At 47.1% G+C, this 27,649-nt stretch overlaps 1 protein-coding gene across 1 annotated transcript in view; it reads right to left on the bottom strand.

The window, feature by feature from the left end:
- ABCA4 (ATP binding cassette subfamily A member 4) overlaps window positions 1-27,649 on the bottom strand; it is a 502,596-nt gene that overhangs the window by 293,516 nt on the left and 181,431 nt on the right. The window lies entirely within an intron of this gene.

Genomic DNA, 27,649 nt, shown 5'->3' with positions numbered 1-27,649 from the left:
AAGCAAGAGCCACGCTTAACGCGTATCGGACTATATGTCCTTCATCAGAAGCGTGGTTGACTGGCTCCAGAAATATGCTTTTATACCTCATTAAATGAGAGTTCCAGCTGGCTCCAATAATCAGTCACAGATCGCGCTCCGAACAGCATACATGCGCGATAATCGCCGGAACCGGAAGTCATCAATGCGGTTCACATGCGTTCCAAACTACCGGAAGTAGTATACTCGGCTTCCCTTCACCATACGACATGGACATCCTTGCGGTTCATATGCGTTCCACTAATCAGGAAACGCTGTGAGCCGTTCTTCAAAACCTCTAGTGCAGCAATTCTTTTTATGCAAAGTCCCATCGACACTTACTGGTGATTACAGAGTCCTCGTAAGGTCATATGTAATAACAGAGTCCCGGACTGGTATAAATTCATATACATAATACATAGAGTGTCTCTCAAGCGGAGATGAAGTCTATACACCGTTTGGGCACCCTCACTCCAAGGGGACTCAACGGTGAATTCGAATTGAAATGTTTTTTGACCTAATTCATTCACTTACTTTTGCACATTTTTCTTGCACTGTCTTGCACTTTATATCTGTACGCATATATTGCTGGTAATTGCTGCTATTTTCTCTTTTTTCTTTTTATGTATTATGTATATGAATTTATACCAGTCCGGGACTCTGTTATTACATATGACCTTACAAGGACTCTGTCCATGTCGTATGGTGAAGGGAAGCCGAGTATACTACTTCCGGTAGTTTGGAACGCATGTGAACCGCATTGATGACTTCCGGTTCCGGCGATGATCGCGCATGTGAGCTGTTCGGAGCGCGATCTGTGACTGATTATTGGAGCCAGTTGGAACTCTCATTTAATAAGGTATAAAAGCACATTTCTGGAGCCAGTCAACCACGCTTCTGATGAAGGACATATAGTCCGATACGCGTTAAGCGTGGCTCTTGCTTTTTACTTGTGACTGACTGTCACTGACTGGGGTTGGGGATGTTGTGGACTCGGGGGTTCTTCCGATGGTCGGGAATGGGAACCACAGGTGGGTCGGAGCAGGGATGGTCGGATATAGGATTTCCTCATACAGGACTCTATTAGTTAGGTTTGGTAAAAGAATGCTGAGGAACTTTATTAAAGAAAGGGAGCAATACAGCGGGACATGAAAGAACGTGAACTTGTAGGCAATGTCAAAAAGTTACTGAAGAATTCATGAGCAATGATGAAGTACACTGAAGAATTTGTGAGCGATGTTTAAAGACACTGATGAATGAAGAACTTGTGAGCGATGGTAAATGACACTGAAGAATTGGTGAACAATGTTTTAAAGACACTGATGAATGAAGAACTTGTGAGCGATGGTAAATAACACTGAAGAATTGGTGAGTGGTGTTTAAGGACACTGAACGCTGGAAGCACTAAGGTTGGTTCGGCCCGCAGGCCTTGCTGAATCCAGGGAGCGCTGGCAACTGCACTGCAGAGGAACACACTAGTTGCTCGGATCACTGGAGACTGTGCTGCAGGAAGGCACCCTGAATGCTAGGTGCAAAGGAGTATAGCTGCTGGGAGACACACTGCGTACGGGAGCTCTGGCATCCACTTCAGAAAAGAGACGATACTCAGGCACCGAGGCTCTGCCCGGCGTCTGACTTTGAATCTCCCGCCTCCGCTGGATTGGCGGAACAGTCTGATGACGTCACCTGCTCCCCGCGCACGTGATGCCGGGTGTCATGGCGGCGCCCCTGCCCTGGAGAACCGCCGGGAGCCGCGCCAGCCAGACGCCGGAGCCCGTGGACCACCAAAGGCGGAGGCCGCAACACAGACCAGCAAGCACACAGGGGTAAGCGCGGCGAACGCCGCCTCTGGCGTGTGACAGTACCCCCTCCTCCAGGAGTGGCCCCCGGACACTTCCCAAGTTTTGTTGGATGTCTGGAATGGAAGATCCGCACCAGTCGGGGAGCCATTACTTCCGTAGCCTTGACCCAGCTCCTCTCCTCGGGGCCAAAACCTTTCCACTCCACCAAATACTGTAGATTCTTGTGAAGATAACGAGAGTCAAGAATAGCTTTTATTTCAAAGTCCGTTCCAGCTTCAGTCTCTGCAGAGGTTGGCCTCGGGGATTTTGAATGGAACCGGTTTAAAATAAGGGGGCGAAGGAGAGACACATGGAAGGAATTTGGTATCCGGAGGTGGGAAGTCAATCCCAATTTGCAGACAACCGGGTTCAGGACTTGTAACACGGGATAAGGACCAATAAACCTCGGAGCGAACTTCATAGTGGGCACCCTTAACCGAAGATTGCGGGTAGAGAGCCATACCCTGTCACCAACCTTATATTGGGGAGCTGCTCGTCGCTTTCTATCCGCAAAGAACTTATAACGGCTGGAGACTCTCTTGAGATTAGCATGGACTCGACTCCAAATTTGAATGAAGTGCCGGAGAGTAGAGGCTGCAGCAGGAACATCCTCCGGAGGACAAATGGGTAATTCTGGAACTTGGGGATGAAAACCATAATTAATGAAAAATGGGGACTCACCGGTCGAAGAGTGGTACAGATGATTATGGGCAAACTCTGCCCATGGCAACAGTTCCACCCAATCATCTTGCGAGGGAGAGAGGTAAACACGGAGAAAAGTCTCTAAATCTTGTTTGACGCATTCAGTTTGCCCATTGGTTTGTGGATGGTATGCGGATGAAAACTTGAGTTTTATTTGTAAGACTGTACAGAGGGCTCTCCAGAATCTTGCAGTGAACTGTACCCCCCCGATCAGAGACGATTTCCTGAGGTAACCCGTGCAGGTGGAAATGTTCCCGGATAAATAACAAAGCCAACTTGGGAGCTGATGGTAACCCGGTCAAAGGTACAAAATGTGCCATCTTAGAGAAACGGTCAATAATTACCCAGACGGTATTGTGACCCTTGGAGAGGAGCAATTCAGTGACAAAGTCCATAGAGATATGGGTCCAAGGCCTCTTAGGAATGGACAGTGGATGCAACAACCCCGCAGGAGGCAAATGAAGAATTTTGTGCTGAGCACACTGAGGACATGAGTTGACATAACTTTGAATATCCTTCTTCATAGTGTCCCACCAGTAAGATCTTCGTAGAAACTCCCACATCTTTTGAACTCCAGGATGACCGGAAAACTTGGAAACATGAGCCCACTGCATCAACCTTGGTCGGAATTTAGCTGGCACAGACATTCTCCCAGGAGGTGGACCAAGAGCTGTGGGAGCTGCTGAAATAGAAATTGGACTGAGAATCAAAGCCTTTCCAACGGGGTTCTCCTCATCTGAAGCCGTCAAGGAGCGAGATAAAGCATCAGCTTTGGTGTTAAGCATCCCGGACCGGTACTTAATGACAAATGAGAATCGAGTGAAGAAGAGCGCCCATCTAGCTTGACGGGGATTCAAGCACTGGGCTGTCTTGAGATACAGCAAGTTCTTGTGATCGGTATAAATCGTAATTAGATGTTTAGCACCTTCCAAAAGATATCTCCATTCTTCCAGGGCAGATTTTATTGCCAAGAGTTCCTGATCTCCGATGGTGTAGTTTCGTTCAGCAGGAGAGAACTTGCGAGAATGGAAACCACATGGATGCAACTTCCCGTCAGAGGAGTACTGTGAGAACACGGCACCGATGCCGACCGAGGAAGCATCGACCTCCAAGAAGAATGGTTTTGAAAAATTCGGTTGCTGGAGTACCGGAGCGGACATAAAGGTTGCTTTCAACTGAGCGAACGCTGCTACAGCTTCAGAAGACCAGTGACTTGGGTCAGACCCCTTTTTGGTTAGAGCAGTAATAGGTGCCACAATGGTAGAGAATCCCTTTATGAATTTCCGGTAGTAATTCGCAAAACCCAGAAACCTTTGTACCGCTTTCAAAGAAAGAGGCTGAGTCCAGTCCCGAATAGCTGTGACTTTTTCCGGATCCATGCGAAGCTCCGTACCTGAGATGACGTAACCAAGAAATGGAATTAAAGGAACCTCAAATGTACATTTGGAGATCTTACCGTAGAGATGATTCCTTCGTAGACAAAGAAGTACCTCCTTGACCTGAATTCTATGCTCCGTGAGATTCATAGAAAATATCAGAATGTCATCCAAGTATACCACTACACTTAGGTATAACATATCTCTGAAGATTTTATTCACAAAACCTTGGAAGACGGCAGGGGCATTACTGAGCCCAAACGGCATTACCAGATATTCGTAATGCCCATCCCTGGTATTGAAGGCCGTCTTCCATTCGTCCCCCTGTCGAATACGAATCAAATTATAAGCTCCCCTTAAGTTGAGCTTCGTGAAGACATGGGCTCCGCGAACCCTATCAAATAGTTCCGTGATGAGCGGCAAAGGATATTTGTTCTTAATGGTGATCTCATTTAAGCCGTGGTAGCCAATGCATGGCCTCAACCCTCCGTCCTTCTTCTTCACAAAGTAGAAGCCTGCTCCCGCCGGGGAAGTAGAGGGGCGAATGAATCCTTTCTGCAGATTAGACTTGATATAGTCCGACATGGCTTGGGTCTCGGGCAATGACAAAGGATAAATGTGCCCCCGGGGTGGCATCTTCCCTGGGATGAGCTCAATGGGACAGTCCCAGGGTCTATGGGGTGGTAACTGATCTGCCGCCTGTTCCGAAAACACGTCTGCGAACTTCCGATAGGCCTCCGGAATGAGTTCCTCATCGACTTGGAAGATACACGGAGCGGATAAACAGGAGTGAGACAATTAGAATGACAGAATGAACTCCAAGATACTATTTGTGACGACTTCCAGTCGACGTGAGGGTTGTGTACTTTAAGCCAAGGAAGACCAAGAACCAGATCGTGTGGCATCTCCCGAATCACTAGGAACTCCAGATGTTCTTGATGTAGAACTCCAACCTGCAGTTTGATTGTCACTGTGCAACTTGAAATAAGACCATTAGAAATTTGGGTACCATTGATGGCAGTCAACGTAATAGGTCGTTCGACGGGTTGTAACTGTAAACCCAGTTTTTGAACGCAAGAAAGAGAAATAAAATTCCCTGCAGCCCCGGAGTCCAGCAGGGCCTTAACAGGTTTGGCTAAAGACCCAGAAAACAAGGACACGGAGAGTAAACAGTCCACTGTCGGAGAAGGTTTAGATGTAACCCCTAACTCGACTCCTCCGGAACAAGCTAGGACTGCCCGTTTCCCGGACGGGACTTACAAAACTTGAGAAAGTGATCCGCAGCTCCACAGTAGAGACAGAGTCTACCCTCACGACGGCGCTGTCGTTCTTCCGGGGACAGCCGAGATCGATTAATTTGCATAGGTTCATCTGGACTTGGAGTGATCATTTGCTTAGTCGGGAGAGACCGGACTCTGGATCGTTCAGTCCGACTACGTTCACCACCTCGTTCCTGCATACGAAGATCCACCTTTACACAGAGTGAGATCAACTCTTCTAAGTGTTATGATTCCAGTACTCCTGACCGGAGGAGATCTTATGACAATGGCCAGAGTACTGGAAGGGAATGCTGGTTACGGGAGCAGGAAAGACTAGTTGCCCCTGGCGCCCTAACTCTATTGTCTCACCCGTGCTATCGGAAATCCCTTGCGAGACTATGGTTTCTTGAGCCCCTGGCAGCCACGTTTGAAAGGCGGATTATGTCTGCCCAACTCCGGTGCCCCCCGGTCTTAGTGAGAGACAAAGGGAAATCCGAGGCAGGATGATGACAAGAGGACCTCTGACTAACAACAGGCCAAGGGCAACAAGCTAACTAACCAAACCTGAAGTATGTGCGGAAAAACCGCCAGGTAAAAGGACAACCAAAATCCACTAGTCCATTACTCCTACCCAGCACCGCTGGATACCAGAGTGGATCTGTGGGAGCAGAATCCTCCGCAAAATGCTCCGAAACACAAATAAGTAATAAATAATAAAGCGGCCAAGCCGCAACACACGGCAACGCCGCGACTCACGAACACCACTGGATGTTTAAACGGTGCTCAGTCAGGACTCCAGGAACAAGATGACGACTTCCGAGTGCAGGACAACTGAGGACAGGAACGACCGGATACAGCAAGACTGGAAACACTCTCAGCAAACAGATACAGCATGCAGGAAGCTATTACCGGCGTCTGTGTGAGGCACTGCAAGAGCATATAAACTGAAGCCCTCCAATCAACTGCTGACAGGGCTAATTGCGTGAATGCCGTGCAGCTGCCTTGCTGCACGGCCAGGAAACAGGTGCCCTTACTTAATTTAAATGGACCCAGCAACGGGGAACGCGGTCCGCCAGTGGCGTCCCCGTTGCTAGGGTCCGTGCGGCTCCGTGCGCCCGGCGTCTAGCGTTGCCAGGGAGCCGGCGGCTGTATTCGTACGGCGTCCCTGGTTGCTAGGCGCCGGGCCGCACCGACGAGCGGACCCCGGAGCCTAACAGTACCCCCCCCTTGAGGAGGGGTCAAGGAACCCCTAAAGCCAGGTTTCCGAGGAAATTCCCGAAAAAATGCCCTCTTGAGCCTTGGGGCATGGAGATCCTTATCCAGGACCCAAGACCTTTCCTCTGGACCATAGCCTCTCCAGTGCACCAGAAAATAAAGCCGACCCCGGGACAATTTGGAATCGAGAACCTTCTCCACCAAGAACTCCTGTTGTCCCTGTACATCTACTGGTGATTTCCCCTGAGAGATCTTCCGAGGAAATCTACTGGAAGAAACGTATGGTTTCAACAGGGAGCAATGGAACGTATTTCCGATCCGGAGAGCTCTTGGTAAACGTAACCGGAAAGCAACTGGGTTGATTTTTTTAATAATATGAAATGGTCCAATAAATTTGGGGCCCAATCTAGCTGAGGATTGTCGAAGTCTAATGTTACGAGTCGACAACCATACCCTATCTCCCACCTTAAAAGTGCAAGGACGTCGGAGCCTGTCAGAAAAATTTTTCTCTCGAAAGGCCGCTTTTCTGAGAGCAAGGTGCACTTTTTTCCAAATGACTCTGAGATGAGAGGTTAAGGTTAGCGAGGAAACTGAAGAATGTTGAAAAAAAGAATTAGCTCTGGGGTAAAAACCAAAAACTGAAAAGAATGGAGACACATTAGTGGAGGAATGACAAGAATTATTGTAAGCAAACTCCGCCAAAGGAAGAAGCTCGGACCAATCATTCTGGAGTTTGGCTGAGTACAAACGCAAATACTGTTTTAATGATTGATTAACTCGCTCGGTTTGCCCGTTGGATTGGGGATGGTAGCCGGATGTTAAAGACAATTTCATCTTTAATGAAGCACAAAAAGACTTCCAGAATTGTGCAATGAATTGTGGACCCCGATCAGAAACAATATCAGTGGGCAACCCATGAAGTCTGAAAACATGGCGGAGAAACAAAACAGCCAATCCCTGGGCAGATGGCAGTCGGGGAAGAGCAATGAAATGAGCCATCTTGCTAAAACGGTCCACTACCACCCATATGACTCGGAATCCGGCTGACAGAGGGAGGTCTACCACAAAATCCATGGAAATATGAGACCATGGCCTGAGAGGAACATTTAAGGGCATAAGTTGCCCGATAGGCAAGGAACGGGGAACCTTATACTGTGCACAGACCTGACAAGAAAAAACAAACTCCTTAATGTCTTTAGAAAGACCAGGCCACCATACTGAGCGGGAGACTAATTCCAAAGTCTTAGAGATCCCCGGATGCCCGGCAACTTTGCTATCATGAAACTCAGTCAAAACAGTAGCTCTCAAAAACTCAGGGACGTAAAGACGACCAGCAGGAGTATTTCCAGGAGCTTGATGTTGAAGCTGCTTTAACTGGGTAAATAAATCTTGTGTGAGGCCTGCCCAAATGACTGAAGATGGAAGTATGGGAGTAACAGGACTGTTATTATGAACTGGAAGAAAACTGCGTGACAGGGCATCCGCCTTGGTATTCTTGGAACCTGGCCTAAAAGTGATAATAAACTTGAAACGAGTAAAAAATAAAGCCCAACGAGCCTGCCGGGCATTCAGCCGCTTAGCTGATTCGATGTACTGAAGATTTTTGTGGTCAGTCAATACTGAAATGGTATGTGTTGCTCCCTCAAGCCAATGCCTCCACTCCTCGAAAGCCCATTTAATAGCCAGTAACTCCCGGTTACCAACATCGTAGTTGGATTCAGCGGATGAGAATTTCCTGGACATAAAGGCACAAGGATGTAGTTCCAGAGACTCCGGATCCTTTTGAGATAGGATAGCCCCCACTCCAGCCTCCGAGGCATCAACCTCAACAACGAAGGGCAATTCTGGGTTGGGATGTCTGAGGACTGGAGCTGAGACAAAAGCTTGTTTCAAGGCCTGAAAGGATAACTCAGCTTCACGTGACCAATTGGTAGGATCCGCTCCCTTCTTAGTCAGTGCCACAATGGGAGCAACCAGGTCGGAAAAAGAATGAATAAATCTTCTATAATAATTCGCAAACCCTAAAAAGCGCTGAATTGCTTTTAAATAGGTGGGTTGCGCCCAACTAAGGATGGCTTGGAGCTTCTTAGGTTCCATGCAGAATCCCCGAGGGGAAATAATGTACCCTAAAAAGGATACCTCCGTGACATGAAACTCACACTTCTCCAGCTTGGCATATAGATGATTTTCACGTAATTTTTGAAGAACCTGACGCACCTGGGTAACATGTTGTTCAATTGAGTCAGAATAAATCAGGATGTCGTCTAAGTAAATGACCACGAATCTTCCTAGGAAGTCACGGAGCACATCGTTAATGAGATCCTGGAAAACTGCCGGAGCGTTAGACAAGCCGAACGGCATCACCAGATACTCGTAGTGACCCGACTGAGTACTGAAAGCCGTCTTCCACTCATCTCCAGACTTGATTCGGATGAGGTTATACGCTCCCCTTAGGTCAATTTTAGAAAAAATCACAGCCGAACGCAGCTGATCAAAGAGGACAGAAATCAGCGGCAGAGGATAAGTATTTTTAACTGAGATCTTATTCAGGGCTCTAAAGTCAATGCAAGGTCTGAGTGATCCATCTTTTTTCTCCACAAAGAAGAAGCCTGCACTTAAAGGGGATTTAGATGGCCTGATAAATCCTTTCCCTAGGCTCTCCTTAACATACTCATTCATGGCCGCAGTTTCTGGCCCGGATAAAGCATATAACCTTCCCTTTGGCAATGTGGCACCAGGAATTAGCTCAATAGCACAATCATAAGGCCGATGGGGAGGCAGAATGTCCGCATTGCCCTTGGAAAACACATCAACAAAGTCCTGGTATTCCACGGGAATGAGTTCGGGAATGGCAGCTGCTATTCTGACGGGAAACGTAATACATTCCTTATTACAGATGGTACCCCATTGTGAAATCTCCCCCGACCGCCAATCAATGGTGGGATTATGAAAGGCCAGCCAAGGGTGACCCAGAACCACTGGAATTGCTGGGCAATGGGTAAGGAAGAACTCGATCTTTTCGGAATGAAGAGCTCCTACCGTAAGTAGTACAGGGGGTGTACAGAGGGAAATAACCCCATTGGACAAAGGACTCCCATCTAAACCATGCATGGTGATACACCTACCCAAGGCTAACTGAGGAATGCCTAAGGCCTTGGCCCAAGTTAAGTCCATAAAGTTCCCTGCAGCTCCACTGTCAACAAAAGCCGACACCGAAGAACTGAGGCTGCCAAAGGAAACTTTAGCTGGGACTAAAAGGGAGTTATTCGAGGAGATAAGCTGCAGACCAAAGTGAACCCCCTCACAATTCACTTGGTCGAGGCGTTTCCCGACTTGTTCGGACAATTACGGGCAAAATGTCCCTTACCACCACAGTACAAACAAAGACCAGAGTTTTGCCTTCTGGCTCTTTCTTCTGGAGACAGCCGGGAGAGACCCATCTGCATGGGCTCCTCTACGTCCTCAGGAATGGAATATACACATGGAGTAGACCTGACAGGTGCTCCTTTTTCAGCCCTCCGCTCTCTGAGACGACGATCAATCTTAATAGAAAGCTCCATGAGTTTATCGAGAGTCTCAGGAGCGGGATACTGAAGGAGACTGTCTTTTATAGACTCTGATAAGCCGAGGCGAAACTGACTGCGCAGGGCAGGGTCATTCCAGCCACAGTCGTTCGACCAACGGCGAAACTCTGTACAATAAACCTCTGCAGGATTTCTAGTCTACCCTGTCTGAGAGCGCGCAACTGACTCTCAGCGGATGCCTCTCTATCAGGGTCATCATACAAAAGCCCTAAAGACCCAAAAAAAGCGTCTACTGACAACAACGCCGGATCCTCTGCTTTTAAACCAAATGCCCAGGTCTGAGGATCCCCCTGGAGCAAAGAAATAATAATCCCGACCCGCTGAGATTCAGTACCTGAGGAGATCGGTCTTAAACGAAAATAAAGTTTACAGGATTCTTTAAAATTAAAAAACTCTTTCCTATCACCAGAAAAACGGTCAGGCAAGTGCATTTTTGGTTCAGGGACTACCCTCGGGGAAGTTCGTAAAAGATCTTCCTGCGACTTCACCCGAAGGGAAAGATCCTGAACCATCTGAGTAAGTTCTTGAATCTGGCTGACTAGGAGCTGACCAGGATTTGGCCCTAAACCTGTGGGATTCATGAGGCCGATAACTCTTACAAAACTGAATAAGGAAAAAATTAAACCCTGTTTTAATTTTAAGTTTTGGTATTGGCCGGTAATAATGTTACGATTCCAGTACTCCTGACCGGAGGAGATCTTATGACAATGGCCAGAGTACTGGAAGGGAATGCTGGTTACGGGAGCAGGAAAGACTAGTTGCCCCTGGCGCCCTAACTCTATTGTCTCACCCGTGCTATCGGAAATCCCTTGCGAGACTATGGTTTCTTGAGCCCCTGGCAGCCACGTTTGAAAGGCGGATTATGTCTGCCCAACTCCGGTGCCCCCCGGTCTTAGTGAGAGACAAAGGGAAATCCGAGGCAGGATGATGACAAGAGGACCTCTGACTAACAACAGGCCAAGGGCAACAAGCTAACTAACCAAACCTGAAGTATGTGCGGAAAAACCGCCAGGTAAAAGGACAACCAAAATCCACTAGTCCATTACTCCTACCCAGCACCGCTGGATACCAGAGTGGATCTGTGGGAGCAGAATCCTCCGCAAAATGCTCCGAAACACAAATAAGTAATAAATAATAAAGCGGCCAAGCCGCAACACACGGCAACGCCGCGACTCACGAACACCACTGGATGTTTAAACGGTGCTCAGTCAGGACTCCAGGAACAAGATGACGACTTCCGAGTGCAGGACAACTGAGGACAGGAACGACCGGATACAGCAAGACTGGAAACACTCTCAGCAAACAGATACAGCATGCAGGAAGCTATTACCGGCGTCTGTGTGAGGCACTGCAAGAGCATATAAACTGAAGCCCTCCAATCAACTGCTGACAGGGCTAATTGCGTGAATGCCGTGCAGCTGCCTTGCTGCACGGCCAGGAAACAGGTGCCCTTACTTAATTTAAATGGACCCAGCAACGGGGAACGCGGTCCGCCAGTGGCGTCCCCGTTGCTAGGGTCCGTGCGGCTCCGTGCGCCCGGCGTCTAGCGTTGCCAGGGAGCCGGCGGCTGTATTCGTACGGCGTCCCTGGTTGCTAGGCGCCGGGCCGCACCGACGAGCGGACCCCGGCGCCTAACACTAAGAGTCTGGCAAGTCCCTAGTGATCAGTTCGTCTTTTAGACGGTCAGAGAGCCCATTCCAGAAAGCGGCCCGGAGAGCATCATTATTCCAGCGCAGTTCCGCAGCTATGGTTTGGAAATGAATCACATACTGTCCTACTGAACGGGAGCCTTGTCGGACTCGGAGCAATTCCGAAGAAGCAGCGGTCGTTCTGCCGGGCTCATCGAAGATCCTACGGAATGACGTGATAAAAGTTGGTGTAACTGGACACCAACAGGTCAGAACGCTTCCATAACGGAGACACCCAATCCAACACTGAACCTTCAAGCAAGGAAATAATGTATGCCACCTTGGACCGATCTGTGGGGAAGTTGTGTGAGAGAAGTTCAAAATGTACCTCGCATTGGTTGAGAAAACCACGGCAATCTTTGGATTCCCGTTATAGCGAGAGGGAGTGGGGAGCTGAAGGCGTGACCTGGTTCCGGGCAAGGATTGAACATTACCAGGGACAACTACTGGAGCGGGTACTGGAGCTGGAGCCGGAACCACTGAAGCCAGAGAAGCCTGAATTTGATCCAGGCGACCAGATAACTCCTGGAGATACTGCATCACTTGGCTTTGTGCCGTCTCCTGACTTTGAACTCGGGAAACCAGATCCTGGATGGCGCTTGCCCCTGGGTTCCGATTCCCCGGGTCCATGGGGCCTGAGTATACTGTCACTGACCTGGGTTGGGGATGTTGTGGACTCGGGGGTTCTTCTGATGGTCGGGAATGGGAACCACAGGTGGGTCGGAGCAGGGATGGTCGGATATAGGATTTCCTCATATGCAATGATGAAGTACACTGAAGAATTTGTGAGCGATGTTTAAAGACACTGATGAATGAAGAACTTGTGAGCGATGGTAAATGACACTGAAGAATTGGTGAACGATGTTTTAAAGACACTGATGAATGAAGAACTTGTGAGCGATGGTAAATAACACTGAAGAATTGGTGAGCGGTGTTTAAGGACACTGAACGCTGGAAGCACTAAGGTTGGTTCGGCCCGCAGGCCTTGCTGAATCCAGGGAGCGCTGGCAACTGCACTGCAGAGGAACACACTAGTTGCTCGGATCACTGGAGACTGTGCTGCAGGAAGGCACCCTGAATGCTAGGTGCAAAGGAGTATAGCTGCTGGGAGACACACTGCGTACGGGAGCTCTGGCATCCACTTCAGAAAAGAGACGATACTCAGGCACCGAGGCTCTGCCCGGCGTCTGACTTTGAATCTCCCGCCTCCGCTGGATTGGCGGAACAGTCTGATGACGTCACCTCCTCCCCGCCCACGTGATGCCAGGTGTCATGGCGGTGCCCCTGCCCTGGAGAACCGCCGGGAGCTGCGCCAGCCAGACGCCGGTGCCCGTGGACCACCGAAGGCCGCAACACAGACCAGCAAGCACGCAGGGGTAAGCGCGGCGAATGTCGCCTCTGGCGTGTGACACTGACCCTGGGACATTTGGACACAGCCACCTTGGGAGTTTACCCTGCATGCTATCAGGCACTTGGAGAGCCTGTTCACATCTTTTACCATCATTTGCTGTGGCTGCAAGGACCCCCTTGGTGATATACTATCTGTGTTATCCTATGGAGTCTTATTTGATATGCTTCTCTTTTTTTAACTTCTTGTAAGTTTTATCTGTGCATTAAACTGGTGCGTGTTTTTTAAAAAAGTACTACACCATGGTCTGTGTTTAATGGTGCCTCTTATTTCATTCCCATTCATATTGGGGAAAGAGGCACTTATTTTTCAGGTCTCTCAGGGATACCACTAGTCCTATCCGAATATTGGGCTCTATCCATCATTTATCATCATATGAGGATTATTATCCAATTAAGGGTGATTGTATTTTATTCATATCATTTGACTATGTATATGTTTTGTCATGGTATTTGGTGAGCGCTGTTTCCGCGTGTGCAAATTTTCTTTACATCTGTTGTATTTCTTGAAGTGTGGGGTACACCTCTATCTGCACTCTTTATAGCTGCTCTCCAAGTTTTATTGCGCATACGCATTGAAAACATTTGTCACAGCCCATGTATTCATTATTACTCTATGCTCACCATGGGGAAAGGGGTGGGGGGGGGGGGATTTAATAGCCTGTGACTTGCAGACATCGGCAAGATCCCTGAGAGTCTGCACAAAGTTTTAAAGCAGCAATAATTTACAGGGTAAGGCCAACCTGATTTTGCCTTTTAAATGATTGCCAGATGACACACACATCAGTACATGGATATCTCAAAGGAAGTAAACATGGAAAAAGATGAACTGATCATATTCACACCATCATCTATATAATCTCTGCAAACACTGGCTGAAGGCAATGATAGTCACCAGCACTAGCTAATCGCTTATAATTGGCTGTTTGGGAATGCCCGGCTGACACTGATTGGTACATTTTTTGTTGCTTCTGTATAAGATAGGTTATTATTGTTTAATTGATACCTAATATCAATGGGTGCTGCGCATAAGATAAGGTATCTACAACATAGACCATGTGAAGCATAACTATATATGCCATGTGTCTGGTACCAGTCACATATACTATAGTTGCTGACTGAGCTGTACATGTCAATTGATGGGCAGCAAAGATGGTGTAGTAGCTAGCATTATTGCCACACAGCACTGAGGGTTCGATTCACCCCAATTGTCTATCTGCATGGAGTTTTTTATGTCCTCCCACTGGTTTCCCCCAGATACTCAGGTTTCCTCTAACAAGACAAAAAAACAAACAAACTGGAAGCTTAACTGGATTCTGACAAAAAAAAAAAAAAAAGAACCCTAGTGTGTATGTGTGTGGACATGGGGTATAAGGGTCTGCTTCAGACCCATATAGTGGTTATTATATATTGCAGACCCTTTTGCCGTTATACAGAACAGCAGGTTGTCTCAACGACTGTGCCTTCATGTAGTAGTTTTGCCTGAATATGTACTGTAGACAAAAGAATCCATTGTCATTATATAAAAATATACGAAGAAAGCCAAGAAGAAAGTGATCCATCATGTAAAGGAAGCGGCCAGAAATCTGTGCCAGCTGGACAGCGACCACTATTTATGGAGAGCTACAGTTTAATATCCTGCTTATTAAGGGGTGGTCAGAGTATGTTCAGTTCATCATATTTGTTGCCATTCAGTCAGATACAAGCTGGCCGTGTGGCAAGGAAAGACAACTCAAACAATGCGTTATTATAATGTATTACATACATACCCAACATGATTTAACTTTGCATTGTTTTCAGTATATTTATTATTCGAGATGATACCCATTACTTTCAGAATGTTGTCTGCAGTTTTGCAAGTGGCAACATTTCAAGCTAGTTAGGAAGCACTTGGTATCAGGGGTGCAGGGTATGTGTCACACACAACATTTCCAGCTAGTTAGGAAGCACTTAGTATCAGGTGTATGTGTCGCACACATTTCCAGCTAGTTAGGAAGCACTTAGTATTAGTGGTGCAGCGTATGTGTCACACACAATATTTCCAGCTAGTTAGGAAGCACTTAGTATCAGGGGTGCAGCGTATGTGTCACACACAACATTTACAGCTAGTTAGGAAGCACTTGGTATCAGGGGTGCAGGGTATGTGTCACAAACAACATTTCCAGGTAGTTACGAAGCACTTAGTATAAGGTGTATGTGTCGCACACAACATTTTCAGCTAGTTAGGAAGCACTTAGTATCAGGGGTGCAGGGTATGTGTTACACACAACATTTCCAGCTAGTTAGGAAGCATGTAGTATCAGGGGTGCAGGGTATGTGTTACACACAACATTTCCAGCTAGTTGGGAAGCACTTAGTATCAGGGGTGCAGGGTATGTGTTACACAACATTTCCAGCTAGTTAGGAAGCATGTAGTATCAGGGGTGCAGCATATGTGTCACACACAACATTTCCAGCTAGTTAGAAAGCACTTAGTATCAGGGGTGCAGCATATGTGTCACACACAACATTTCCAGCTAGTTAGGAAGCACTTAGTATCAGGGGTGCAGCATATGTGTCACACACAACATTTCCAGCCAGTTAGGAAGCATGTAGTATCAGGGGTGCAGCATGTGTGTCACATACAACATTTCCAGCTAGTTAGGAAGCATGTAGTATCAGGGGTTCAGGGTATGTGTCGCACACAACATTTCCAGCTAGTTAGAAAGCACTTAGTATCAGGGGTGCAGCATATGTGTCACACACAACATTTCCAGCTAGTTAGGAAGCATGTAGTATCAGGGGTGCAGCATGTGTGTCACACACAACATTTCCAGTTAGTTAGGAAGCATGCAGGGGCGGATACAGGGGAAAATGACAGGGGGGGGCACCATGGAAGGGGCAAGTACATTTGCGTGCACCTTCAGCGCATGCGCTTCCAGAAAAGGGGTGTGTTCCCACCAGGGCCGGATTAAGGTTTGTGGGGGCCCTGGACAACAAACTTGCGGGATGCTGAGTATATATATTATTGTGTGATATAATAATTAGTATGTCCAACCAGGTACCTCAACACATCGCTACCTGCAGCTGCTGGGGGCAGTAGCAATAGGAGCATCTGGGTGGCGCCACACAATGCAGAGCCGCCGGCTGCCAGCCAGAGCCCCACTCACTGCTACGGCGCCTCTGAGGAAGGATCTGAGCATGAAAATGGCGCCGCCAAAACTCTCGGCTCCTGCACGTCACAGAAATCCCAGCGGCCGCTGCGGTGAGAACAGTTGAAATCACGCGAGAGCAGTGCTTAAAGTGGTACAAGAGAGGTGGTGGAACTCACCCCCCAGCCACGCCCTCATTGAAGCCACATCCTAGCCCCTCCCCTTCATGTCCACCTGGCGGGCATTCTTTTTTTTTTTTTTAATATTACATTTTTTTATTGAGTTTTCATACACATTACAATTACAATTAATTGGCAAATGTAATCCAAAAAGGGGGGAGAAGACATGTACATAACATAACTAATAAAGACAGGGGGATGGAAAGGTAAAGATCAGGGAGATCATAATACAGCAATGATTTCATATTGTAATGGTGGGCAGAAGGTCTGTATCGCGTATCAAGCTAATGTCCAATATGGACCGGGGAGTGGAGCACAGAGAGGTCAAGTATGTCGGCTGGAGCACCAGTGACACCAATTTGGCCCGATCTCTCCTTATATAGGGACCATTTATACCATTTCTTACTAATAGAGGTAGTCTCTGAAGAGTAGGTGTCCTCAGCTGTTTCGAAAACATAATGTTGATGTACCCTTTGTACTATCATTGATAAAGTGGGGACGACTGCCGACTTCCATTTGGAGGCGATAGCGGCCTTAGACGCTATGAGAATGTGTCCTAAAAGATATTTATCATGACTAGACATTTCACCATGATAATAGTGAAAGAGTGCCAACAGGGGGTCAGGTGTAAGGGTTACTCCCAGTATGTGGGAAATGAAAAGGAATACCTCCCTCCAGAGCGACCGGATTGTTGGACATAACCAAAATATATGAAGGATATCTCCCACCATCCCACAGTTCCTCCAACAGCCAGCGGAGACATCAGGCCAAATCTTGTGCAACCTCTCCGGTGTAAAATATACCCTATGGACCAGTTTATAATACATTTCGCAGTGATTTACACATTTAGAAATTTTGAAGCAAGATTTAAAGATCGCTTTCCATATATCTTCGGTGAAGACCGAAGGGAGGTCTTTCTCCCACTTAGTCTGAGAGGGGAATGCCCCATGACGGGATTCAGTCACAAGATGTTGGTACCATCTGGAGATTCCCCCCCTATTACCGCTAGGCACTAAAAGGGACATCAGCAATTTAGGGAGACCGATATAGCGGGCTCTTTTGGGGGAGCAGCTTTGGAGCCAATGTCTCAATTGCAGATATTTATGAAAATCTTGTTTAGGCACCTGAAATTGTTCCTGGAGTAGGGAAAAGGGGACTAAAATACCGTCTCGTAGGACATCCTGTAGGGAGGAGAGACCCATGTCTCTCCAATGGTGTAAGTGCAAATCTGGGATCAATAGGGCTATAGTATGGAGAGATAATTGGGGGGAGGGCAGAGCGCTAGCAGGGAGAGATTTAAGTACTGTTCTCCATATCAACATCGTTGCTTGGACCGCGGAACATTCAGCTACTTCAGCAGGGATTGAGATGGTAGGCAACCAGAACAAGTCTGGTAATGTGAAGGGGAATACAGCATTCTGTTCTAAGGATACCCATGGTTTAGGAGTGTTTTGGGAGAACCAATCACTGGCCTGGGCGAGTAGACACGCACTATGGTATCTTTCTAAATCTGGGTATGCAACTCCACCGGCATACTTTGGCGCAATTAAGGTGGATTTCGCTATTCTCGGCTTTGAGCCTCCCCAGACGTAGTTAGTCATCAGTCGGTTAAACTTATTGCAAATATCTTTAGGGAAGGTTCTGGGGATGGTTCGGAAAAGATACATCAATTTAGGTAGGAGGACCATCTTTGCAGCTGCCACTCGTCCAACCCAGGAAACCTCCTGCATCATCCAGTCTTTGATAAATAGTTCAAATGCACGAAAGAGAGGGTCGTAGTTACACCCCATTAAATCTCGCCCCCTAGATATATGAACGCCTAAATATTTAAGTGATCTGAGTTGCCACGCGTACTTGTAATCATTTTTTAGACGTCTAAGAGTGTTATCAGGGACATTCAGAGGGAGGGCCTCAGTCTTAGAAGTATTCAGCTTGTAGTAGGAGACTGCTGCGTAAGAGTTTAAGAGGGAATGTAAATGTGGCAGCGACGATTCAGGCTCTCTAAGGCATACTAGAATATCGTCTGCAAAGAGACAGATTTTGTGGGGTAACCCCCCTATCACTGGACCAACAATGGAGTCTAACATTCTAATCCGCTCCGCCAGAGGCTCGACAGCCAGCACAAAAATGAGGGGTGACAGGGGGCAACCCTGACGAGTCCCATTAGTTATATTGAAGGTAGAGGAGGTGCACCCATTAGTGAAAACCGAAGCCGAGGGTGAGGAATACAGAGCCAGTATGGAGTCGAGTATTCTGCCCGCAAATCCAAAACAGCCCAGGGTAGCCCTTAGATAGTCCCAGTGGAGTCTATCGAATGCTTTCTCTGCATCCAGAGAAAGGAGCAAGAGAGGTTCGTCTCGGGCTTGGCAGCGTTCAATCAGATTAATAACTCTGCGTGTGTTATCTGACGCTTGCCGGCCCATTACAAAGCCCACCTGGTCTGGGTTAATCAAGCCGGGTAAAAGAGGGGATATCCTATTTGCAACCATCTTAGCAAATAATTTAAGGTCGGTGTTCAACAATGCTATCGGACGATAATTCTGAACCGCTGTAGGAGATTTGCCCGGCTTGGGGATGGTAACTATTCGGGCCTCCAACATTTCCTTCGGGAAATATGTGGAGTCAGAAGCTTCATTGAAAACCGACACTAAAAGTGGGGCAATGGTTGTTTTATATGTTTTGTAAAAGTTAGATGGGTATCCATCTGGGCCGGGGGCCTTATTTACTGGACAGGAATCTATGGCTGCGTCGACTTCCTCGAGTACCCAGGGTGAGCTAATGGCCTCGCGAGTCTGAGAATCAATAGTGGGGAGCGACAACCCATCTAAGAACCCAGCTATGTCTGCCAGAGTGGGCTGGGGGGTACCAGGGTCTTTTCTAAGGTTATACAGCTGCGAATAATATGCAGCAAACGCATTAGCTATCTCACCCGGATCAGTTACTTTAACTCCTGAGGATGTATGGATTGCATGTATGCATTCTTTTGCTCTGCGTCCCCTCAGTTTACGCGCCAGCAGACGTCCCGCTCTGTTGCCGAGCCTATAGTATTGTTGGTTGAGCCGCTGCAAATTGCGGTGAACTTCCGTTAAGGCAAATGTATTTACCTTTTCGCGGGCGGCAAGTAGTTGCTTAAAGAGGGCTTTATTATCAGTGTTAATTTTATGCGCAGATTCCAGACGGGCTGCCTCCCTTTCGGCCGAGGTGTGTCTGTTTCTATACTCACGTTTAAGTCTAGATGCTATCTGGATTGCGGAGCCTCTCACCACGGCTTTCAGAGAACACCAATGGGTGAAAACGGATGTATCCTTGGGGCAATTTGTCTCCAAATATAAATCTAGGGATTGCTGGATGGCCTGTCGAGCCTCAGGGCGGGCAAGAAGGTATGAACCCAGTCTCCAGGGTCCATGTGGGACCACCCTCTTACTGATATCCCAAACTACAACAAGTGGTGAATGGTCTGACCAAGACATAGGTAATATATCCACTTTACTTATAGCCGCTAAGGTCCATTTATCCGCTAAGGCTAGGTCTATTCTAGAGTATGAACTGTGTACGTGGGAATAAAAAGTGTAATCTCGTTCTGCAGGGTGTTTGGCTCTCCAGATATCATACAACGCATACTCAGCTAGGAGTTGACCAAATTTGCCTGAGGGATCCTGGGACGGACTGCTACGGAAGGTTCGGTTTGGACGAGAACGGTCTAAAATGGGATCCAGCACCATGTTGAAGTCTCCAAGGATCAATAGGGCTCCTCTAGTATGCTCCTGGAGCACTCTGCAAAAGGTTCTAAGAAATGAGATTTGTTTGGTGTTGGGGGCGTAGCAAGAGACCAGAGTGGTCTCTACATTATCTAGTTGACCCACTAAGATTAGATATCTCCCGTTAGGGTCTTCATATTTAGAGGACAGAACGAATGGACAATGTTGTGCTATAAGAAGAGCCACTCCAGCTCTCTTAGTGGGTCCGTTTGCAGTATAGCAAAGGGGGTATCGTGAATTAGTGAAGAGGGAAGGGGGGGGGGTTTGGCTCTGGAAGTGTGTCTCCTGTACTGCAACCACCTGTGCCTTAAGCTTCTGAAAATAATTCAAGGCCACGCTTCGCTTTTGGGGAGAATTAAGGCCTTTGGCATTAATAGAAACTATCTTAACCATATTCGGCTACAAATAGAGCTGATGATTTCGTTAACTCATTTCTGTGTTTAAGTTGATCTACCTGAGAAGGGGGGGGAAACATAATGGAAGACATGAGGGAAAACATAAGAAAAATAAAAAAAACGAAACTAAATTGATCTCTCTTGAGATCACATCCAGTCGCCATATTGTGGCGGCTGTGTAGGCTAAAGGAGGGGTTAGTGGCATAACTCCCACCTGCCGCCATACTTTTATATTGTAACCTAAAGAACTTACGAACATCTTGATAATATATGAGCAAGTTAATGCACAAATGTGCAATCAAAATCTTCAGAGCAAACAAAGCAGAACAACAACATTCTAACATGGGAACAGAACATATAGATCCAATATTAGACTCAGTCCAGCAACTCTTTCTGTATATCAAACACTGAAGCTATATCAACAGGCCCACAATAAAAAACAAAATAAAGAAAAACTGCTATTTCAGGGTAGGCGCCAGAGACAATGTTTAAGAAAAAAAAAGAAAAGAAAAAACAGGGCCATTAGTACCGCAGGCCCCTAAAGCAAGGGTTAAGACAATATTGGTCTAGCTAGCGACTATTTCTGGAGAGTCACTGGAGTCATATCGGTAGAAACATAACAGCTGTGTAAGCTGTCCAACCTTGAGCAGACGTCCTCACTTCACCGAGGACCAGTCCTGCTGAAGTCGACGGGGGGAGGAGTCCTCGGGGCAATCTGCAATGTTCCATGATTTAAGTAATTTCGCTCCTTCATCTACGTTAGAAATTGAGACAGTGGAACCATCTCGGGGGATTAGGAGCTTGGTGGGGAAACCCCAACGGTAAGGAATATCAGCCTTTCTGAGGGCCGCAGTGATCGGATGAAATGATCGTCGTTTGTAGAGGGTGGCTGCAGACAGGTCACCAAAGAGTTGAAGTCCCTGAAGGGCTGAGGCTGTGTCAGACGTCGGTCTTGATGCTTTCAGTAAGGCCTCTTTAATGTGAAAGTAATGTAGCTTCATTAGGACGTCTCTTGGGGCATCGCCTGGGGCCGCTCTGGCTTTCGGCAACCGGTGTATTCGATCAATTATGAAGTCCGCAGATAGAGACTTGGGTAATAGAGCTTTAAATAAAGCCACGGCGTAATCGTGTAAACTGCTGTGTGACACCGACTCGGGGACTCCTCTTAATTTAAGATTGCTGCGGCGCGATCTGTCCTCTAGATCTGTGACTTTGTCCCGCAGAAGCTTCACCTCCGCCTCTAATGCATCATGAGAGTCCAGTAGACTGTTATGTGACCCCACAACTTCCTCCATTTTAGTTTCCAGATGGTCAGTGCGGCCGCCCAGATCATCTATAGATTGTTGGCATGCCGATAATGTGGTACGGAACTCAGCCGCTACCTCCTCTTTAAAGTGAGATAAGAGTAGTTTCACAGTGCCCACAGTGAGGGCCTCTCCATCTCCAACTTTGTCCAGGCTCGTAGTTGCCATATATGTTGAGGGGGGTCCCTCTAGGGAGGGAGTGGTCTGAGGGATTGCGCCTTTTGCCGAGGTTCCGGCGACTTTAGAGCCAGACACTTTTGGGGATGACTTGAAAAATGAAAGCTGCTGTGCAGGTTTTGACTGTTTGCTGCGTCTAGAAGGCATAGTAAGACCCCGAGTAAGATATCACACCGGTATGAAATACGTGAGGTGAAAAGAAAAATCTGACGGTTCCACTGTTTCACGGGTTATCAAGACATCACATAGATAATGGCAGGGGAAGGAGGTAACTTCCGTATTACATTGGCATGAGCATAGCTGACAGGGCTATTAAGTTAGCCATCCTCTTTCGTGTACCAGGGAAACCCTGGGGGGTAACCACCACCTCCTCTCCTCGGTCCCACCAAAGACACCCAGGATAAGACAGCAGGCTTTATAGGATCTGGGCCTCCTAGAGAAACAATCCAGTTTGGGGAAAAGGGATTCTCGGTATCTCCACTGGCAGTTGTGGGGTTACTGCCCGTCCACTGGGGAGGACCGGGTCCTTCGTGTTTGCCCCTACAGCTGTATTAATATGGGTTTCCACCTTCAGCCCCTGTTTTTATTGTAGCCTAGCTGCCGGCCACAGGGGACCGCGTCGGCTTCTTGGGCCACCCAGCCAGCCAGCCACCCATAGCTGTGGCTGAGTTTGCAGGGGGGCATAAGGGTTACAGAACCTCAGGTGGGCCAATAGGGTGTAGGTGGGGGGGGGGTCTTCGTCACCCGCAGGGGCTTTTTTAATTTTATTTATTTTATTTATTTTTTATATATAGTTTTTTTTTTTTTTTGTTTTTTGCTTTTTTATTTTTTATTTTTTTGTCGCTTCAGGGTGCTTGGGAGTGCTATTTCTGGGTCCCTGATATAAGGGTATACTTGCAGTGAGAGCCGCCGTGTCTCTGCCAGGCGGTGGGGGGGGGGGGCCCGGTCAAGCCAGCGGTCCGCCCTCAGTATCGTGAGACGGGCGCCCTGGTCAGAATCGCTGGGGAAGGGACGGTGCAGTCACTCCTTCAGAGCTGTGACAACTAACTCTGCTCACCCGGGTGCCGCCGGACGTCTCCTCCACTTCTCCTCCGCGTCTTACTGGATCTAAGATGGCCACCGCCCGGTCCTCGGAGCGCACAGCCCAACCTCGATCTGGTCCCGGAGCACTCCCGCTGGTCAGCACGAAACTCCGGGGAGGCTGCAGCTGAGTTTCAGCAGGAGAGGTGTCCTTGTGGGGTCTCCGGACGTCCCGGGGTGGTTATCAGTGCGGCCTCGGGGATATACAGAAATTGAGGCCCCGGCTTCAGGGCAATGAGAAGGCCGCAGTCCGCAAGAGCCAGTAAACCGGCTCCCCGACTCCGCAGCACCGACTCACCGCCTTCTTAAGTTATATTTCAGTGTCCAGCAAACAGGGTATAAGTGTTAGCGTGAGGAAGCTAATTGTTTTTTAGTCATAAACTCCCAGATCCCTGGGAGCTCATCTGAGGTGCAGCTTACTCAGTCAGCTTCCAAGCCACGCCCCCCCTGGCGGGCATTCTTAATAAGAAAAGATGATTTGCTCAGTGTGTGAAACACACACTGGGTACCACACGCTGGATGCCACATACATATATACACACACACACACACACACACTAAATGCGCCACCCCCCACACAGAGTGCAACACACACACACTGGATGCCACATACATAAAGGACACACACACTACAGACACTGGGTGACACACACACACACACTGGATGTCACATGAACAAACAACAAAACACTGCTATATAGCGCCTCAGAATGTAAAACTAAAACCAATGATTAATTATAATTACTCTAGCACCTGCGCTGCCGTAAAACACTGTGTGGGTGTTTAGTTAGAAATAAATATGGAAAAGGGGAAGAAACGGCTGCGCAATGTGTTAGGGCAATAAAAATAAGAGCTGACGTGTAAAAATAAAAGATCATTTATTTATACTAATAACATCACATGATAAATTAATTATATGTTTAAGATAAAAGTTATACCACAAGTTGGATGTTGAGCACCTTGATTTAAAGGTATATGAGCTGGAGGTAAGCACCTGCAATAATGATATGACAATATGTCCAGTATCAATCTCCAGAGGTGATGTCCACAATCAAATAAGCGGCCGATCAGTTGGTGACGGATATGAACGTGCCGAAATAAACAGTCTCAGTGTAGCAAAATGGAAACCTGTTGCCTGACGAATAAATGTATACCTCTCCGTGGGCTGGTACAAACTGAGCGTCCTCGGTTGTATAGTCCTGCAGTGCCCACTACTTGCTGTGCAGCGGAGAGGTGATCGTGCTGTCGCCGGGCGGGTATGACAGGTTATCAGCGGCGTGCTGGTGAGAGCAGCGGGCGGCAGTGAAGGTTGAGTCGGGATGTGGAGCCGATGCGGAGATAGCTCAATCAGCAACTTGCTACCTTAGCAGATACCAAGATCAAGGTGTACAAGGGGGCGGGGTCCTGACGCGTTTCGTCACATACCATGTGACTTTCTCAAAGGTGTAACCCAGCCTCTAGATCTGTCAGTATTTAAAGCATCACTGCTGTGCAGAACATGTGTGAATAATTGACTCATTAAACAATCAACTTAAAAGCATAATACATGCCAGCTCTAAAAAAATAAATTTAAATCGATAATAGTACACATACCTAAAGTAATTAATTCATTAGTATATGGAACTAAGACAAAGAATATATCTAAAAAGGAATGTAGGTTAATAAAGTTAATTATATAATAAAGGCATGCAGTTTTTCTGAATGTGGTCATTTGGAAATAGAACCCGATAGATACGGATTATGTAATAAATCTCATAATAGAGATGCAATATAAACAATTCAAAGGATAAGGCACCATATATACATATAGCATCATGTAATACTATTTCACAAAATGATAAATGGAGAAATTATCAGAACCTATTGTGGAGACAGCAAATATGAGAAAAATGAGATGATATATGAAAGTGGGAGAATGAGAATTGAACACCTGATAAAACAGGGAAACACCAGAATCCTCATTCAGAACGGGTTAGTGGTCAAACCAGATGCGCCACTGAACCCGCTGACTGAATGCATGAGATGTAAAGACATCTATAGCAAATATATGACTTATATGTATAACAAATATGCCCCGCATTCAAACTAATTTATATAAACAGAACCAATTCACTGATTGAACAGGGACTGTATTACTAAAAGGAAGGGTATATTTAAATAGTCAAAACTCTTTAGATTATATCAAATTAGATGGAGGAGGTGAGGGGAAAGAAGAAGAGAAAGAGGCAAGAGAATGCAAGTATCCGAGAAGGGTGAGACCACACGGAAAGGATATTTGTTAACATAGATCCATTTCAATAGATTCATTAAGTCCCTCGGGAACGAGAGTTCTCAGTTTATGGATCCAATAGTTTTCCCTGAGGCACAACTTTCTGTATCTATCACCACCCCGTGCGGTGGGCATTATAGTCTCAATACCAATTAATTTAATTTCATCAGGATTTTTATGATGTGTATCTAGAAAATGTCTATAGACACTGTGAAAGAGAAAACCCTTGAGTATATTACATCTATGCTCCAAAAATATAATGCGCAATTTGCGTGTTGTCCTACCTACATAGATGAGGTTACAACTACACACTAGCAAATAAATAACATAAGTGCTATTACAATTGATAAATGAACGTATATCAAATTGTGAGTGATTGGATGAAAAAAAGACCTTGGAATTATTCTGGATATAAGAACAAGAGATACATTGTTTGGCGCTACATTTAAAGCAGCCTATGGTTTTTGGGAGCCACTGTGAAATTTTATCTACAGCTGAAGATGGTCTGGGAGTTCTCTTATCTATAAAGAAACTAGGAGCAAGGTATTGCTGGTGTTAGGGTCTCCTGCCCTGTGCTGCCACGTCGTCATGGCAACCGGGGGACAAGTGCTAGTGGAGTAACCTGAGCGCAGCTGATACTCCGGTTCGGGTTTTTTGCTGTGCAGTGGTTATAGGCTCTGTGCACGGCAGGGGATCCGGTGCTGGTTTTTGTGCTCACAGTCTGTGAGGTCTGAGTGGGGCGTGGACAGCACCTGCTTTATAAGGCCTCTTTTCAGGGTAAGCAGATGCTGCTGAATCTTTGTTGGTTAGTCAGTTCATGAAAGTTAGCCAGTACTGTGTAGCTTTGTATTTGTTTGTTGCTTACTGCAAATAGGCCTGGGGATTTGGTATTACACTCTGCCAATCCAGACCTAGCAGTAAGACTGGAGTCAGTCGTTTAGCTTGCTGGGGTTCTGTACTACTCTGTGAACTTAGCAAGTTTGCGGCTGTATTCTAAGACTTGCCTGTCTAATCCTGTCTCACTGTGCTAGGTGTCAGGGGTCAGTTTAGTGGCAGTAAGCTAAAACCTGTGCACTGCAAGTGAGAATCAGGATTGTGGAGAGTCTCCTTGTGTCTATCATTCCATCTCTGACCAAGGAGTTTACTGCCACACCCGTTGGTAACCCTTTAGGGTTTTGCTGTTGCCCTTAGCAACAGCATTTCGGGTTCTCTACGTATTAAAACACAACATCTTGCTTTTTCCATCTGTGCAGTTCTAATACAAGGGAGATACCCAGTTCCTTAGCCTCTGGGCTTCTCTGTTCACTTTATGTGTATTTTGTTACCCTATCACCTTCTGTGTACGTTATGTCATATTCCCCAGTTTGTCTGTGAGTCCATTTGTTTTGCATAACAGTTCAAACACCAGTACATTCCTGCAGACACTGGAGTGCATAACAGTTCTGACACCAGTACTTTCCTGCAGGCACTGGTGTGCATAACATATTCAGCAGCCCAATACTCCTGTTGAAATTTTGTGGGAATATGGAGCATACCCCTCAAAATACGTTGCAACAGGTGGTCGATCAGGTGCAGGTCCTGACTCGACAATTTAATGATTTGTCCATTAAAATGCACACCTCCCAGGCTGCTGGCGGAGCTCCCGCAGCAGCAGCACCTGCAGGGGTTAAGGAGCCGAAAGTAAATCTCCCGGATCGTTTTTCTGGAGATCGCTCGCAGTTCTTTTGTTTCAAGGAGAGCTGCAAGCTATACTTCCGGCTTAGGCCTCAGTCTTCTGGGTCGGAGATTCAGCGGGTGGGCATAGTGATTTCCTTGCTACAAGGAGACCCACAGGTCTGGGCATATGGGTTGCAGCCTGACTGTCCGTCGCTTAAAAGTGTTGATGCTTTTTTTACGGCACTGGGCATGTTGTATGATGACCCTGACAAGACGGCCTCAGCCGAGGCTCAGATTTCGATCCTTAAGCAAGGGCGAAGGCCAGTTGAGGTTTACTGTACGGAGTTTCGGAGGTTGGCCCATGATACCCAGTGGAATGACCCAGCCCTGAGACACCAGTACCGAAGAGGTCTTTCTAACCAGATAAAGGACCAACTGGTACAATATCCCTTGCCTGATAGCTTGGATCAGCTCATGCAGTTATCCATCCGGGTGGATAGACGGCTGAGAGAGCGTAGGCTTGAAAGGGAGACTGAGGTTTCCTTCCTTCCCAGGGGAACCTCAGACTCTGAGGAATTTTCTGAGGAGCCTATGCAGATTGGGGCTACCC

This window comes from Pseudophryne corroboree, chromosome 9, assembly GCF_028390025.1.
Source record: "Pseudophryne corroboree isolate aPseCor3 chromosome 9, aPseCor3.hap2, whole genome shotgun sequence".
In the NCBI taxonomy this organism is placed as follows: Eukaryota; Metazoa; Chordata; class Amphibia; order Anura; family Myobatrachidae; genus Pseudophryne; species Pseudophryne corroboree.
The sequence above is the reverse complement of the archived record's forward strand: the minus strand, read 5'-3'. Positions and strand labels throughout refer to the sequence as shown.